The sequence below is a fragment of the Ictalurus punctatus genome, chromosome 9, assembly GCF_001660625.3.
Source record: "Ictalurus punctatus breed USDA103 chromosome 9, Coco_2.0, whole genome shotgun sequence".
Taxonomy (NCBI): domain Eukaryota; kingdom Metazoa; phylum Chordata; class Actinopteri; order Siluriformes; family Ictaluridae; genus Ictalurus; species Ictalurus punctatus.
The window spans coordinates 4,714,986-4,721,870 of NC_030424.2; the positions used below are offsets into that span (position 1 = coordinate 4,714,986).

The window sequence follows — 6,885 nt, forward strand, 5'->3', positions numbered from 1 at the left end:
AAACTAAGTGGCACAATGCACACCACATAAACTATTATTAAAGTTCTCTCCGGACTGATAACATCAAGACATGCTGATTGATTTTAATTTTTACAGGAATATATCCACGTATATATATATATATATATATATATATATATATATATATATATATATATATATATATATATATATATATATATATATATATATATATATACATTGAATCACTTTGACTTTAATGTAGAGCGTGAGATAACTAAAGGATTGGAAAAAGGGGAAAAAACAGAAATCTCTCGCACGCGCTCTCTCCCTCTCTCGCGCGCTCGGTGGTTTAGATAACCGTCCTCATTCAGTTTACAAACAGGGAATCATACCGACTTCCAATTACAGTTAAAGGCACGCAAGCTATTGACCTGTCACAATCTATATATAGGACTGTACGCAGTCTAGATCATGATCAGTAAATTATACAATGAAGGTGTGTTCTTCCGAACATCACCCTCTGGTCTGAACAGGAACTCTTAGCCCTGTGGTATAAGGCGCCCCCACCCCAGCTACTCTGCTGAACCAGTGTTCTCTCGACTCAATGGTAGGGGAGTGTGTAAAGATCCCTGCGGAGACTGGAGCTCAGGGGGCACGGGGGGAGGTGTGCTTAACTGTACCTCAAGGGCCTGCAGCATATCCAAATCAATAGTGCTCATAGGCATGGGGTCATCAAGGTTATCAGATTGCCAGAGAGTGGCGAGTGTTGATAACAATTCTGCCTCTGGTGGGGTTACTAGCGGGACGGCAGCTACGTCTCCCGCTTCAGCTCGGGGGGAGGTAACAGGGTCAATATCATCGTATGGAGAGGAGAGGAACGAAGAGCCTGTTGAGCTACCGGCATCCGACTGGGCCGGTCTATCTAGCCTTTCCACAGCCCGTCGTTTAGCCTGGGCTCGAGTGCCGTAGGCCGGACCCATAAGTGAGGTATCCGAGTCGCTGTCGGTTAACACCTCCGTCCCCATGGGCTGCCCTGTAGTGGCAGGGCCTGGGGTTGTTGGTCCTCGCCGTCCCGTATCTGCTCCGGCACGGACGCACTGGTTTAAGTGGTACCAATGATCTCTCTCTTCAACTCTCACAGCCGAGGCGGTTGCAGCGACCACAGTGAAGGGTCCTTCCCGACGTGCCCCGAGGGGGCTATTTCTCTGAAACATACGAATGTGTACTCTATCCCCGGGGGCCACTAAACGTACATCCTCCCGTACCCCGTCCCCACCATGGATTGCTTCTCTAACCTGTGAATATAACTGTCGGTGGATTTGAGTTTAGGTGTGAGTCATCGCATATTTTTGCCAATTTATTAGTTAGGGTGCGGTACCCTGGGTCCATCGTGCTTTGGGACTCAGGAAGATATACACATCCTAGCTTATGATCAACCTTCAAGGCCGATGCAACATACTTAAGGACGTTATTTACGAAGTGGATGCCATTGTCTGAACTCAAAAAATCAGGGATCCCGAATCGAGGTATGACCTCACAACATAAAAATTTAGCGGCGGACTCCACATCTTCCTCAGAAGTAGCAGTCGCCTCCACCCACTGGCTAAAGCGGTCCACTATGACCAGAAGGAAGCGTTTCCCATCTACCTGGAACTCCGCTCCCATGTCTATATGATTCATCATTAGATGCCGAAACGGTCCCGTCGGCGGGGGAATATGTCCTAAGGGGGTGGTGAGGTTCTTTCGCACGTTGTGGTTGATGCACACAGCACATGCGTTCACCATTTGGTCCACCTGTGAGGCCAGCTGAGGGGACCACCATTCCTGACGGATTTTCCGGATCATTTCAGTCTTATTGACATGATCCACGCCATGGGTGTCTTTGATCAAGCGTGGGAGGCGGCTGACTGGGGCTATACACAACCCTTCTACACTGCGCCATATTCCCGCACCGTCTTTTTGAGCCCCCCGTTTTAACCAGGACAAAATTTCACTTACTCCTGCATCGTTTTGTATTTCTTTCACGCGGGCTCCATTGTGTCCCTGTGGATGCTGCAGCCGCCTACTTTCCCCGTCCTGAGTTGGAAACCTCACCCGTGTGGGCCTTGTGGCAGTCATTTCTCAATAATGGCCCCGACAATATACTTTTCTCCCACCTTCAGTTTTCCTGTTCCCGGATCACACAATCTTTTTCCCTTTTTTTTTTTTTGTTTTGTTTTTTTTTCCTTTTTTTTTTGTTTTTTTTCCCCTTGTCCTTCCTCCCTATTTCCACACAGACGCACAGATAAGGACAGACAAGAACACACACATACACCCCTCCGTTCTATCAACAACGCAGGCAAGCTCCCATACACACATTGTATTCCACATTATTACGCTTATTTATGTTACTACATGAAGTTTTCAAAGTATAAAGCACCTACATACCAGCTCCGTATGCATGAAGCTTACAGTCATACAAATTAAATCCAACTTTCTCCAAAAGAATTCTTTTCTCTGAATCTTATCCCACTTATCCAATACTTTAGGTATGGAGCTCATGTTCAGAGCACTAATAAATACATTTTCCCTGTCTCAAAAACTTACACGCTCTCACACCACACTCATATTATACATATTATAAGCACATATATTTTAAGCACACACATTTGTTAGTACATATTCCATTCATACACTGGGCATGCTGTATTGCACGACCCGGACCTGGGCCCAGGATTTATTCCCCTCTCTATCCAGCCCTGGAATCTAAGCTATCTATCTTTTATCTAATCTTTTTCCAGCGGTATTAGGGGTCCCCACCAATGCAGCCGCCACTAGTCTGCTAGTCTAGTCTAGTAGCCGGTATCTGGGGTCTGAGGCCTCATTTTCCACCTGCTTTCTATCCCCGCCCTGGAGTATTTCTCTATTTCTCTTCTCTTTTTTCTACCTTTTTTCCCTTCCTCCAGCGGTATTGCAGGACTTTCACTCACACAACACATATGCCATATCCTTACACAGTCTTATGAACCTTATACAATTACAATAAGTACAATCTTCTACAATCCACACTTCTCTTACCTCTTCTCACTCACTCCAGGTTCTTTTGGAGACCCACTTAGTCTTTCTTCCCACCCCGGGGCTTCTCAGTCGTAGCAACAGACCACTAAAACAGAGCTTTGAAATAACAGGCGTCTGCAATGCCTTTTCCTATACGGCCTGTCTGTTGCTTAGAGAGCGAAGTACCACAGGAGAGATTCCAGACATATAGATCTTAGCCCAGTCCCATCTGGGGTGCCAAATGTTGGCTCAAATTTAGCCTATTACCCAAAAACATTTAAAACTCAACTTAGAAGCCAATACTCACATCTACCTCTGAGCCCAGTTGGAGATAGAAAAAATACACCAGCCGTGAGTGAGAAGAAGCAAGGGTCCAGCTTTATTGTTCCATTCCACCACACGAGATCCACACCGATGAGAATTCTCAGAAGTGATCCCAATACCCTGAGCTTAAGCTCCAGTATTTATACTGTATTTACACACTAGATAACCCATATGTTTCCAGAAAAGGCCTATTTCACTTACACATAGAATCAGAACCCAGGCATTTCTAATAACCCAGAAAATAAAAACCCAGCGTTTTGAATTACATAGAGAATCAGAAACCAGGATTCTCATTTACCTAGGTGGTCAGAAACCAGGATTCTCAATTACCTAGGTGGTCAGAAACCAGGATTCTCAATTACCTAGGGAAATAAAATGACGTAGACAAGACGACTAAACAACCGGGAGGGACCTTGGTCTTATCGTTATCTCGAGGGGGGGGGGGGGGGCAGTTTGACCCAGCCACCCTTATAACTGGCTCTCTTCATGGTTCTCTAAAAATTAAGGCTTTCCTTGCGAGACGAGAATCTTCACCATCTGAATCATGAGTAAGTTATATTTTTCTATTTTTCCTGTATTTCTCGTTTATAATTTATTTTCATATTTGCACTATATTTCTTATTTTATATATATTTATACTACTTGAAAAGCGGTTTACTGTACTTCCAACTTCTTAATATCATTACAGTTCTACTGTCCTGCATATCCTACTATTCTGTTTTTTATAGAGTTTCTCTATTACTATAAGATATTATTAAAGTTATTCGTGTGTGTGTATGAGAAAGAGAGAGTGTGTGTGTGTATGTTGTGTCTACTTGCCCGCCCTTGACTGTACGAGCGTGTGTGTGTGTGTATTTTAGCACTCCTCAGCTCGTACACTTCTTTCGACTATTTCGACTAATAACCCATAAAGATCTTTAAAGTGTTTTACCAATTTATCCACCTCTGACTAAAACCGCTTCTGTATGTCTAGGTGCCGGTGCCCGTCGTCAGTCCCCTCTCTCTCCGTTACTGGACCTGGATCTGGACACTCATTACCAGCTTGTGCATCTCACGGCTGATATCATGATGCTACTTAACTATCTTCGCAGCACCCCCCCTAAGAATAGAGACCCGGGGTTCCCCGCTCTTCTTCGGTACAGAATCTGCCCCACGAACGTGCGTGTTGACGCCTCTACACAGTCAGAACCAGAACCCCCCTCTAGCTTCCAATCCGAGGATGATGTTGTCTTCTCTGATCCGGGCCCCGACCATTCGTCCCTCTTCTCACCCACCAGTCCGCCCGACTCTCAGTGGTCCGTTCACTTCACCCACCCTGATTTCCCCATGTCCCCAGGACGCACCCCATTTTCTTCCCCCTCTTACTCTCCTCCAGACTACGCACCCACCCGTCCTGTGAATTACCAATAAAATTACATATTTACTCATACTCAGTCTCCCTCGTGTTTATTTCATGTCATTTTTATGCACAACACAAGGCAACCTGTCCTAGGTAAATGCAAATTCTCACCTAACTTCTAACAAAATCTTGCAATCTGATTTTGACCTTTATTGGAAACATGCAGGCCATGGTGTTGTGTGAGAAAATGAACCTCAGGCACATCAACCTCCCGTAGCCTGATGAGTTTTTTTTTTATTTATTTCTTTTTGACAGAAAGCCATATGCTGGATGTAGTGAAAACCAGCCTCATTTCACTTTGCACAGGTTTGATCCAGGGACGTTGAGACCAACCTCACCCCTGAAAAGCGTGGTACAGTGAGAAATGTTGATTGCGTGTGCTATACTCATAGCAAGGCAACCTATACTAGGTAAATGCAAATTCCCACATAACGTCTAACAAAATCTTGCAATCTGATTTTGACCTTTATTGGAAACATGCAGGCCGTTGTGTTGTGTGAGAAAATGAACCTCAGGCACATCAACCTCCCGTAGCCTGATCAGTTTTTTTTTTTTTTTTTTTTGTGACAGAAAACCATATGCTGGATGAAGAGGCACACCTTTTGCCTGCTGTAGTGAAAACCAGCCTCATTTCACTTTGCACAGGTTTGATCCAGGGACGTTGAGACCAACCTCATCCCTGAAAAGCGTAGTACAGTGAGAAATGTTGATTGCGTGTGCTATATTCATAGCAAGGCAACCTGTCCTAGGTAAATGCAAATTCCCACCTAACTTCTAACAAAATCTTGCAATCTGATTTTGACCTTTATTAGAAACATGCAGGCCGTTGTGTTGTGTGAGAAAATGAACCTCAGGCACATCAACCTCCCGTAGCCTGATAAGTTATTTATTTATTTTTGACAGAAAACCATATGCTGGATGTAGTGAAAACCAGCCTCATTTCACTTTGCACAGGTTTGATCCAGGGACATTGAGACCAACCTCACCCCTGAAAAGGGGCTACTATAGCCAGATTCAGAGCGGCAGCTTTACTAGTCTATTAGAGTTAGCGATCAGACGGGGCCAGGATGTTGGACGGGGTAAGAGAGAGCTAAAGCAAATCCTCCAGGTGTTGATTCTGGAATCTTCTGATTCATCCATTGCACCACTGGCCCACAGAAAGCTTGTGGAAATGAGAACCTAACTACTTATGCTGTCATTTCTACTAAGTCAAGCGTTCAGCTGGAGAAGCTAAACTAAGTTCAACTTGGGCCATACACTAAAGCACCGTTCCCATACCGGGAGTCGAACCCGGGCCGCCTGGGTGAAAACCAAGAATCCTGACCGCTAGACCATATGGGACATCCGCGACTGCTCGGGAAAATGAGAAAATGCAGCGCTGTTAATCGCGTCCCAACCGGGGTTTCCGGGGCCACGTAGTACTAACCACTACGTTATGACCGTCACAGACCTGTTACACTGCCAGAAAATCAGCTGCTGGACCACGAGCGGGAGCCGCCGGCACACTTTCGGCCTGCCTCGTTTTGCTTTCCACATGGCAAACTTGGAAGCCAGCTATAGTAAGCCAGCGTGCTGACTTGAGTAGGATCATGACTCGCAGCATTCCAGAGATTATGAGTGGTCTGCCGGAAACTCAGCTGCCAGAGTGGGTTGCAAAGGCACACCTTTGGAGTGAGGTAAAAGGGAACTGAGCCAACCAGGAGTTGAACCTAGAATCTTCTGATCCGTATTCAGACGCGTTATCCATTGCGCCACTGGCCCATGGACCCATTGTTCGATCTACTTGTGCTTTTCCAGAGGAAAAGGGATAGAGGTCACAAAGACATACTCAACCTTAGGATTCAGGGGTGAGGTAGAAGACTACAAACCGTGACCCGGATTCGAACCGGGGTTGCTGCGACCACAACGCAGAGTACTAACCACTATACGATCACGGCACTCCACACTTCTGGAATGAGGAAGGCTGCCACTCGGCCAGAAAATCAACTGCTAGATGCGGCGTGGGACATTCTGGCACTTCTTTGGCCTGGTACAGTGAGAAATGTTGATTGCGTGTGCTATACTCATAGCAAGGCAACCTGTACTAAGTAAATGCAAATTCCCACCTTACTTCTAACAAAATCTTGCAATCTGATTTTGACCTTTATTGGAAACATGCAGGC

At 45.5% G+C, this 6,885-nt stretch overlaps 1 non-coding gene across 1 annotated transcript; it reads right to left on the bottom strand.

Moving 5' to 3' along the window:
* Positions 1-5,992: 5,992 nt before the first annotated feature.
* trnae-uuc (transfer RNA glutamic acid (anticodon UUC)) lies at positions 5,993-6,064 on the bottom strand. Its single transcript has one exon. It is a non-coding gene; the product is annotated as a tRNA-Glu (tRNA).
* Between the last annotated feature and the right edge of the window lie 821 nt (positions 6,065-6,885).